Genomic DNA, 11619 nt, shown 5'->3' on the forward strand with positions numbered 1-11619 from the left:
TCTTTACTTCACTTACTATCATCTTATACACATGAACATATAATTTTGAATGGAGTTAAGGGAACAGTCACCTAACTAGGCAGAGCATTTCTGTGATTTTTGAATGTGCAGTAGATCAGGTTCATGTGGAGCAGATTCACTATGCAACAAAGATTTCTCCTCTCAGGTATGTTACATGAGAGAAATAGAATAATATTCAATTTAAAATATGAGGTTTTGTGAGACTCCTAACTATGGAAGCAGGTATATCTATGACTCTGTATACAGTTGGGACTCTTTGTTCTATTGGGTTGGCCTGTCCATCCTCAATAGAGGGTTTTCACCTTGTCTTATTATATTCTGGTTTGTCCTGTTTGGCTCTCCCCTGTTGGAGGCCTGCTTTTTTCTGAAGAGGAAATTGAGGGAGAATGGATCTGGTGGAGAGAAGAGATTGGGGGGTGGAAACATGGAAGAATGGAGAGAAGAAAGGAAAACTGTGCTAGGAATGCACTGTGTGAGAGAAGAATCTATTTTTTACTTTAAAAGAAAGAAAATAAAAGAAAAAGGGAAGATTAAAGCATGAAGTGGTGTCTTTTCTCATCCGTTCACCATCATTTTCCATTTCCACAGCATCACCACTGTTACACAGTGGTAACATACAAAGTATTCAGCACTGAGAAAATGAATATTCAGTCAAGAGAGGAAGACCCCAAAATTGTCACTTTACAAGAAGAAGAAAAGTGTTAAGATATTATCCCTGCTTTATACATAATAGCTAGAACATGGAAACAGCCTAAGTGTCCCTCAGTAGAAGAATGGACTAAGAAACTGTGGTACATTTACACTATGGAGTACTCCTCAGCTATTAAAAGCAAGGAATTCCAGAAATTTGTGGACAAATGTATTGATCTAGAAATTATCATAATGAGTGAGTTCACCCAGAAGCAAAAAGAGACAAACGGTATATACTCACTTATATCAAAACACTAGTCCAAGGGATACGTACCATGAAAAATTTTACTTACCAAGAAAGTGGGTCAGAGGAGAGGACATCCTATTGAGACTTTAGGCAAGAGTAGCATGGAAGAATGGGGAAATAGTAGGACCCACAGGGTCCTGGAAACCTACAAGAAGAACTTTATGACAGGCAGATCTGGGTCCTGGGGTCCTTCTCAAACTAAGGCACCAGCCAAGGAGAATATAGGCAGTAAACTTCAAACCCCTACCAAGACCTAGCTGTCGAACATGATATTCTCCACCATTGAGTGGAGAGTGAGATTTGACTCTCACACGAACTCTGGTGCCCCTTTTCTGACCACGTCCCCTGGATGGGGAGGCCTGGTGGCACTCAGAGGAAGGATAGCAAGTTACCAAGAAGAGACTTGATAATCTAAAAGCATATATAGGGGGAGGAGGTCTCCCTCAATCACAGACATAGGGGAGGGGAGAAGGGGGGAAGTGGGAGGGAGGGAAGAATGGGAGGAAACAGGGGAAGGGCTAACAATCAAGATGTAATATGAATAAATTAAAAAAAAGAAGAAAAAGAAAAAAAAAAGAAAGTATCCCCAGTTACCGAAAACACCATTACATGCAGAATTTATCTTTGCAGCAGCACATCTAAAATTTACCACCCCAAACAAAGAGGCACACATAGTTGAATGCCTTTTTAAAATAGGTATTATTGTCTAAATTGTCTCTTAATATGCAAAACAATCTTAAATTGAGTGTTTCATTTTTCTTAATATATATAAAAAGTTAACCTTAAATGGTATGGTTAGCTTAAATTTATAATTCTTTCTTTGTGAAAAAGAACCACAGAAGAATAAGAAGCATATATTGTTTCCATTGTATTTCATCCTTTTCCTTTCCCAACTTTCTTGGTTGTTTTCTTCCTTGTTTTCATTTAATTTCTTACTATCATAAAATATTTATTTCATTTAATATTATTAGACATGTTCTTTAAAGTAATTTTAAAAAGAGAGGAATCCTACCACAAAAAGAGAAGACAAAATGAGCTGATTTTTATTTTCAAATTATAATGCTTTCTATGTTGATATATACATAAAACAACATGAAAAGATGAAAAGTAATCAATATTGTAAACGCTCCTCTATAAAGATATGCCAAGGGACTGGTAGATGGTTTAGTGGACAAGATGTTAGTTGTACAACATGAAGATCAGGGCTCAGATCTCAAACAAACTATATGTTAAATTAATTACATTAAATCCATTTATAGTCCCTTTACAGAGTGGTGAAAATAGTATGTTCCTGGAGCAAGCTGACCAGGAAGAATCATCAAATTATAGACCTGTGAGTTCAAATAAGGGATACTGCCTCAATATATCAGAGAGAAAGAGACTCAGTAAGATATCCAAAATCAGTCTTTACACCCAAACACATGTACACATGCACGCATATACAGACACATATATACAAGTATAGCCAACACAAATAACACCATGCATAAAGACAGATAATATGTTTATTAAAATTACATTTTCACCCTAAGCAAAGCAGTAATTTTATATATATAAATGGAAAACATCACCAAGCCCTACAATTTATACGAAACTGAGTTGAAATTTTTGTTAGATTTCAATTAGAAATTAATAGAAAATATGTTAATATAGAGAAAGATAATTTTGAGATATCTCCTTGTTATCTCATATTTCAGAGTCCCTGAGACAGACTATTCTTTAATATAAAATTTCAAGCCTATTATATACATATTTATTATATTAAATTATTTAATGTGTGTATTGTACACTAAGTGTAATTACATATAAGTTAATACATATACATAGGTAATTCCATATGACAAAAAATACTGAAGAGAGAAATTTGAACTTCCATATAATTTTTTAAATTTTTTTAAAAATTTAATGTGTTCATTTTAGATCCCAACTGTAGGCCCCTCTCTCATTGCCTCTCAATCCCATCTTCCCTCCCTCATAGCCTCTCTCCCCTCCCCTAGCCCTCCGAAAGGGAAGCTCTCCTCCTCTAACATCTGATCTCAGCATAACAACTCTGATCAGACCTGTCTGTATTCTCTTCCTGTGTGACCTGGCAAGCCCCTACCCCTACCCTCACACACTGGACTAAAGTGATTAATGTGTACGGACCAGAGTCCAGTTCAAAAGTAGTCCCTAGTGCCGGTACTATGGAATCCACAAGAAGAAGGTGCTGCCTATGTACTACTTATGAACAGTGTCTAGGTTTCTTTATCCATTATTTCATTGAGGGACATCTAGGTTGTTTCTAAATTCTGGCTATTATGAATACAGCTGCTATGAACACAGTTGAGCAATGTCCTTGCTGTATGGTGGAACATTCTTCAGGTATATGCTCAGGAGTGAAATGGCTAGTTTTCAAGTAGAAGTATTCCCAATTTTCTGAGAAAGGGCCAGATTGATTTCCAAAGTGGTTGTACAAGTTTGCACTCCCATCAGCAGCAAAGGAGTGTTCACTTTTTTCCAAATCCTTGCCAACATGTGCTGTCACTTCAGTTGTTGATCTTAGCCCTTCTGATAGGTGTAAGATCGAATCTCAGAGTCATTTGACTTTCATTTCCCTAATGACTAGGGAGGTAGAGCATCTCTTAGTGTTTCTCAGCCATTTGATATTTTTCTGTTGAGAATTCTCTGTTTAATTCTGTATCTCCTTTTTAATTGGATTATTTTGTTTGTTGATGTTTAATTTCTTGAGTTCTTTATATATTTTGGATATTAGCCTGTGGTTAGATGTAGTGGTGGTGAGGATTTTTTCCCAGGCTTTAGGCTGTCATATTCTTCCATTGACAGTGTCTTTTGCCACACAAATTCTTTTCAGTTTCATGAGGTCCCATTTATTAATTGTTGATCTTAGAGCCTGAGCTACTCTCTTCATAAAAGTGTCTCCAGTGGCAATTAGCTCAAGGCTCTTCCCCAACTTTCCTTCTAACAGATTTGTTATATCTGGTCATACATTAAAATCTTTAATCCTCTTGGACTTTAGCTTTATGATAAATAAGAATCTATTTGCATACTTCTAGAAGTACACATCCAGTTAGTGTGTACATTAAATATTAATATAAGTAAATGTAACTAAATAATAGATTTAAACATATTGAAGAAATATCTATTATCTATAAAGACTCAAAATGAAGTAAATTATGTTCAGTGTGTGTTCCTCCCTCCTCATATATGAATGGCATGGTGTTATTTAATGTATTTATAATTCTTGGCAATTATAGGTAAACTGAGATTTCCTGAGTGTTATTTTTAAAACTAATATGTAAGTATAGATTTTTAAAAGCCTCTAAAATACCTTGTTGGCATAAGTGGCTTTCTGTAGTAAGAGCAAATGAATATATAGTGGTTTTTAGCTACTATTATTTACATTTTAATACAGCAGTATTTTTTTTTTCTGTACGAATATGTTTTAAGGCCTCCATAAGGCATACAATATACAGGAAAGTTTAAGTTTTACATTTACTTCAGTGAGACATTAACCAAAAGTAGATACACACAAAACTACTATTCTTACATCAAAGGCAATGAGAGGCAAATATGAGTGTCTGTGGCCCAGGAACATGAATTTAGGATTTCTCAAATGCAATATTCCCCTGTGGAATTTGGTACATAAGACTTTATCAGAGAACTGAGAAAGGCTTTTTTCTTTGAGAATAAAGTATTCTTTGTGGCACAATGGAGACAATTATTCTTTTGGTTTCAGATGTTATTTGATGAGAGCCTTGTTTTTGACATTGGTGAAAAAGTGCTTGAGTAAGAATAAAGGTACGTAAAACACTTAAGGAAAGATGGACCATGAATTTGAAAGAGAAATATGAGATGTATGGGGTAGTTTGGAAGGGAGAAAACAAATTAGGAAATGATGTAATTATAATCTCAAGAGAAAAGAATTAGAATATGTTTTAAACTTTCTATACTCTAATGTTAAATCAGATAGCAGTGGGACAGGGGATGATTTTCAAGGGGACTAAAATATTCAAATGTTGTTCAGATTGGCCACATTTTAATTCTTCATATTCTCAAAATTCAGATACTTTGACTTTGCCAACTATAACAGGTGCAGTAGTTCTCTCTCCTTCTTCTTCTCTCTTCCCCCTCTTTCTTTTTCTCTCTCCTCCCTGCCCTCTTTCTGTGTGCTTCTCTCTCTCTCTCTCTCTCTCTCTCTCTCTCTCTCTCTCTCTCTCTCTCTCTCTCTCTCTCTCTCTCCATTCTCTGTCAATCTATATCCATATCTCTTGCTTTCAGTGTCTCCCCTTCTAGAACTCTAGTTTACAATAAAACTGATTAATATACTGTAATAAATTTTAAACTGAATATATATTTCTCCTTTCTTTTTTGCATTATATTTTTTAATTCATTCATATTACATCTCAATTGTTATCCCATCCTGTGTATCCTCACATTCCTCCTTCCCTCCTACTTTCATTCTATTCCCCTCCACTACGACTGTGACTGAGGGGGACCTCCTATGCCTGAATATGATCCTAGGGTATAAAATCTCTTCTTGATAGTCTGCTATTCTTCCTCTAAGTGCCACTGGGCCTCCCCATCAAGGAGACATGGTCAAATATGGGGCACCAGTGTTGGTGTGAAAGTCAGTCTCCACTCTCCATGCATCTGTGGAGAATGTCCTGTCCATTGGCTAAATATGAGTAGGGGTTTGATGCTCACTGCACATATTGCCTCAGTTGGTGCCATAGATTGAGCAGAACCCCTGGGCCCAGATCCACCCGTCATAGTGTTCTTGTAGGTTTCTAGGACCCTCTAGATCGTTCTATTTCCCCATTTTCCCGTATTTCTCTCACCTGGAGTCCCAATAGGATTTCCTCACCTCTATCCCACTTTCCCAGTAAATGAAGACTTTTATAGGACATACCCCTTGGGCTATTTTCCAGTTGTAAGTGAGGATATACTATTTGAGTCTTTCTGTTTCTGTGTTAACTCACTCAATATGACCACTTCTAATTCAATCCATTTGTCCACTCATTTCAGAAATTCCTTGTTTTGAATAGCTGAGTAGTATTCCATAGTGTAAATATACCTTTCCAATATACATCTCCTGTAGACATTAGTAACCAGAACTCTATGTAACTTTTTCCATTTCTTGTTAAGAAATTCACTTTATACTGAATGGAAGTTCACTGCTTTTCTTTTCCATATTCTAATAACAAACACAAACACTGCGGTGGCAGAATTATGTAAATTGCACATAATTTGAGGATAGTCACTGCCATGGTTTCACAGTAAATTTGACAACTGAGAATGGCCATTGTGACTAATGTGAAGTGTCATATACAATGGATACTTTTTTCTGTGTCGACAATTTTAAAACTTTTTTTTAACTTGATCAATTTACTTCCTGATTGTATCCACCTGGATTTTCTGATGCCTTTGATCTCCTTGTGGAGCGCCTGTCCCCTCCAGCTCTTTCTATCTCCCAAGTCTTCCATAAGACTCCCTGTGTCCCACTCTGAAATTTGGCTGTGTGTCTCAGTATCTGCTTGTATCTCTTGCTGGGTAGTCTTTCAGAGGATCACTATGGTAGGTTTCATCCTGTTCCCTCTCTTCAGTCACTTCCTGTATCTATTCTATTTGCTGTTCTGAATGATAATCAAGCATTCTCCCTAAGGTCCTCTGTGTTATTTAGCTTCTTTAGCTTGGTGTATTGTAGTGTTGTTATCCTGAATTATGTGTCTAATATCTACTTACAAGTGAGTATATACTATACGTGTCTTTCTAGGTCTAGGTTATCTCACTCAGAATGATCTTTCCTAGTCCATCCGTTTGTCTGCAAGTTTTGAGAATTCTGTATTTTTAGTAATTGTATAGTATTCCACTTTGTAAATGTTCCACAGTTTCCTCATCCATTCTTTGGCTGAGGGACATCTGTTTTTTTCTTTTTCTCATTCTGGCTATTATGAATAAAGCTGCTATAAACATAGTTGATCCAATGTCCTCGTTGTATGGTGGAGAATAAACAAAACAATGATTAACAGCAATATAAGTGAGCAACAGAAATGAGATGGCTCAAGATTTCATGACGCTATTCAATAATATGCAAGTAAAATTTTATAAACGATGCTGAATAGGTAAGAGTTACAGCACCTCCTTTGAAATCATGTGTCTTAAAATTCATTCAATAGAGTATGAATATATATATATACATACATATATATACTTAACTACTAAATACATAGTTATTTAGTGAGTTTTCTAATAAATAATTTTATAATGTGGAACATGTACACCATAAACAATGAAAACCAAAACTGCACAAAGGAAGAATATTGTGGTCACAGGATAGCTTATGTACATTTTTTTCACTGCATATTTATTTCATCTGATATTTTATTATAAACACTAGAAATTTCTTCATAAAATATGGTTCTTGAAGTAAAACACAAAACAAAACAAAAACAAACAAAACTCCACAGCCAAAATTCCATTCATTTCCTTATTCCTTTTGCATTTTTGCAGTTCTGATGTCATAGTGTCTAAATAAATGAAATTATTTGAATTGTGATGATTTTACAGGTAAATACATTTTTCTAAATTTTAGATAATTATTTACATCAGTATCTCTGTCCCACTATTAAAATAGTAACCTTTTTTTTTCTTATGTATTCAAAAATTCTGAATCACTGCCAACTCCGTTTAGTTTCAGTGGGAAGTCTGCAAGCTCAGGATGTTCTCCAACACTCCACTTACAAAGTTTATTTTAAAAGCTCCCAATATTGCTGATACCTACAGAGTGCTTCTTGTTTTGTTCCTGCAAAACCAAGGAGACACTAGGGAATGGTTCCATGGGATCAAAACATGAATATTTCAATACTTTAAAGATTCCTTGTCAGCATATTGCGGACTGTAAAACAAAGTGCTATTTAAACCTTGTCAAACAGGGGACAAGTAGCTAGTGTAACTTCTAAATGAATGTCAATTATCACAAAATGCTTTCCTTAAAGAAGATTATAGGCCAGGGTATTTGTTTGAATGTAATAACTGAAATGAAATAAATAGGGAAAATATTGCATTTATGAGTCATAGTCTTCAACTGATAAAACTCATATCAATTCACATAAAGGGAATGACTATTACAAAAAGCACCTCATATTAATGTAGGAAGATATCACAATGAAGCTCATTGCTTTGTACATTTACTATAAACTAAGGAAAGGCTGATACATTAGTATATACTAATAACAATTTAAAAATAATTGGAACTGTATCCAGCACAACAGTGTTAATTTTTTTAGTGCTTTGATGAAGTCATAATATTCAAATACCTCTTGCCACACTTCCTGGCATGTAGTAAATTAATCATTTGTAGAATTAAGTATGTATACATGCATGCATGCATGCATGAATGAATGAATGAATGAATGTATGAATGAATGAACTTACCAATGGGATGGTAAGATAGTCATTTCCATCTTTGCTATGAATGTTTTTCTTATAAAAGTTTTATCATTCATTAAGGGTGATCATCACAGTAATTGAACCTGCTTACTTTGATGTCCATACATAATAGTAGAGTCAAAATATGAGTTCTGAATACTAATTGGTCAAAGCAGTGGACATTATATTTTGAGTAGGACAGAGCACATAATATCTCTATGTAGTCATAACAGATAACAACAGATTATTGAGTAATATCCTATATAATTGATCATTACAAGAAAAATCAACTGAGATACTGATTGTGGGAATGAATGTTAAATTTCCTGGAAGAGTTCAGGGATAAATCAGACAGAATTTCCTCAAGAGTTTTTTTTTGTTGTTGTTGTTGTTTTTTTGTGGCTCCATCAATTTAGAATATGATCCAATGTTAGATAAATTTCAAAACATAGAGAGGATGTTGTAGTTTAATTGTTTTAACTTATTGACATCTGAGTGACTATAAAGAATTTAAGGACAGTTGCAATAAGAAGAATTACAGAAAGAATTGATTAACTTCTATTTAGATACTCTGAAGATTACAGAGTATCCTAGAAGCTTTATTTAATTCCTTAATCCAATGTAAGAAGATTCCAGTGAATCTTTGTTGATCCATACTGTCTTCAGCTTTACTAGAACTATATTATCTCTATGTATAAACACAGACACACACATACCCCTACACATCTATATATTTATGCTTTAAATGGAAAAATAACAAACAAAATTAGCAAATAATTATTATAATAAAATATCTGTATCTAGATTGTAATATTTGGCAATAATCTTCCATTTATATACTTTATATTAAATAGCTAAATTAGACTCCCTTTCTCTACATCCTGCAGCTCTTCTTCTAGGATTGTGACCCTTAGAAATTTATTCTTTCCATGTTTGTTTTATCTACTGGAAGTATCATTATGAAGACATTATTTAAACAACTCTAATGGTAAAATGTAATTTGTTTCCCTGACATATCTGCAAGACATAATTAGCAACAGGAATACTGGTCCAATAGTTCTTGAAAAATTTTAGTACCTTTTCTGTGTTGTTCCTTAATATTTTTTTTCTATTTTTCTTCATTTCCTCAAAAATGTTCTTTAATTATTCATGTTACATCCAGATTGTAATCCCTTTGCACTTATCTTCCTGTTCCCACCCTCCCACACCCTTTGATCTACTCACCTTTGCTGGACCTCTGAGAGGTGGGGTCTTCCTCCCCCCCCTCACCACAGGCTATCTGGTTTTATCTGGACACTCTGCATCCCCCTCCTCAGTGTTCCCACAGGGCCTCTCCACCAAGGGGCAATGATTAAAAATTGGGGACCAGAAATCTTGTCAGAAGCAGGCCCCTTCTCAACCCCTTCCCCATGTGGAGAATGAGCTGCACATTGGCTATAGCCAAACAAGGGTTCCAGATCTTTGCTTGTACTATCTTAGGTTGCTGTATCAGTTTGTGCTGGCCCCCTGGGTCTAGATCTGTCAGCCTAGATTGTCTCCTTGTGGATCTCCTGACAATGCCCAGCACCCTATTTCATATAGGGGTTGCATTGTAGATGTTTTAATTGAAGCTATGTATCACAGAGACTGTTAATCTCTGTATGTTATCTGCAAGGGGTCTCTACAATTGTTCATATATGCTGAAAAATCAGGTTTATTTGATAAATGTTGAGAGCTCAATTTATCAGAGGGTATAAGAATAAGTGTTGCAAATACAGTTAGAAATTTTATTGGTTTAAGAAACAGCATTAGCTTCTTCTCCATGGTCTACAACTTTTCCAGGCAAGGATAGATAGTCCTAAACTTTATAGTACTAAGCTTATGAATTTCCCTTTACTGGGCAAGGTGTAAGTCCGATTCCATAACTATTAGATATTCTTTAGATAAAAATATATTCTTTCTACCAGTTTAGCTACACTGCTATGACAGGGTCTTTTTCTGGTGGTAGCCTATAAACTGGGGTACTGTACCAATTGTTCCTACCCCGTGGCAGCTTGCATAATACCCTCAGATACTGTGTGGGTTCCAGATACACATACACATAAGGCTTCAGGGAAATTCCAGATTGACCCCTACATATCCCATGTATGAAGTATGTGTAATTAGCAGTAGCTTATCTTAAAATTTTTGGAGGAAACCAAGGACCATAGCAATAATTCATATAAAATTGGGAGTCCCCTGGACTCTAACTGATAATGCTAAATGTGTTTCTTAGATCAGGGTAAGTAGACTGAGAAAAAAAAGTGAGAAATATAGGAATAATAGGGGGAAAGGTATATTACTGAATATACTCTTAAACCAAAGAACATTTTATAAGCCAATAATATAATATTGGTTTAGATTATTGTATATTGAAACAAATTTATTTTTAGACAGGGTTTCTTGTGTAGCCTTGGCTGTCCTGGACTCGCTTTATATACCAGGCTGGCCTCAAACTCACAAAAATCTGCCTGCTTTTGCTTCCCTGAGTGCTGAGATTACAGGTATGCCCCACTGTAAAATTTATTTTTCATACACCTAATATATATACATTCCAAATGTTGAATAAGTTATTGGTACATTTCAACTCTTTTATAAATATAAGGTTTTGATACAATCTTTTAAAGCTACTATTAAAAACTGTTAAGATAGTTAAAAAAATAAAAATTTATAGTTAGTCAATTATACTGATAGTCATGTCAGATACTAGTCTGGTTTATCATAGAAATATACATCCTAGATTGAACAGATAGTGAGTGGGAGAAACAAGCAATATTTGTCAATTCAGATACACTATATATAGGTCAATTGTAAACTATATGAATGTGTACAGATAAGTAGGTTGTCTACAAAAGTCTGAAATCTACACAAAATAGAGGTGGTGGTGCCTGCCTGTGTTTCCCAAGTGCTGGGAAAATAATTTTATATATAAGTAATTTTTCAGTTGACAAATGCAAACTATGCAGGAAAATGATTTATGTACAGCACTATGAAATCATCAAAATAGGTTAGACAGTAGGGTACTTTCTCCAAAGTTGCCAAATACAAATGAACTGAACATTATGAATGTAATTCTTACCTGATAGATTTCATAATTGTTATTATTGTATATAGTTTATTATGTAAGAAAAAGATCCCCTTATTGGACTAAATGGAGGCATTGTAGAGAGAATATATTATGTATTATACTGATGCATTGACTGTAAATTAAAATA

Source organism: Acomys minous (assembly GCF_964271855.1).
Source record: "Acomys minous genome assembly, chromosome: 18".
NCBI lineage: Eukaryota > Metazoa > Chordata > Mammalia > Rodentia > Muridae > Acomys > Acomys minous.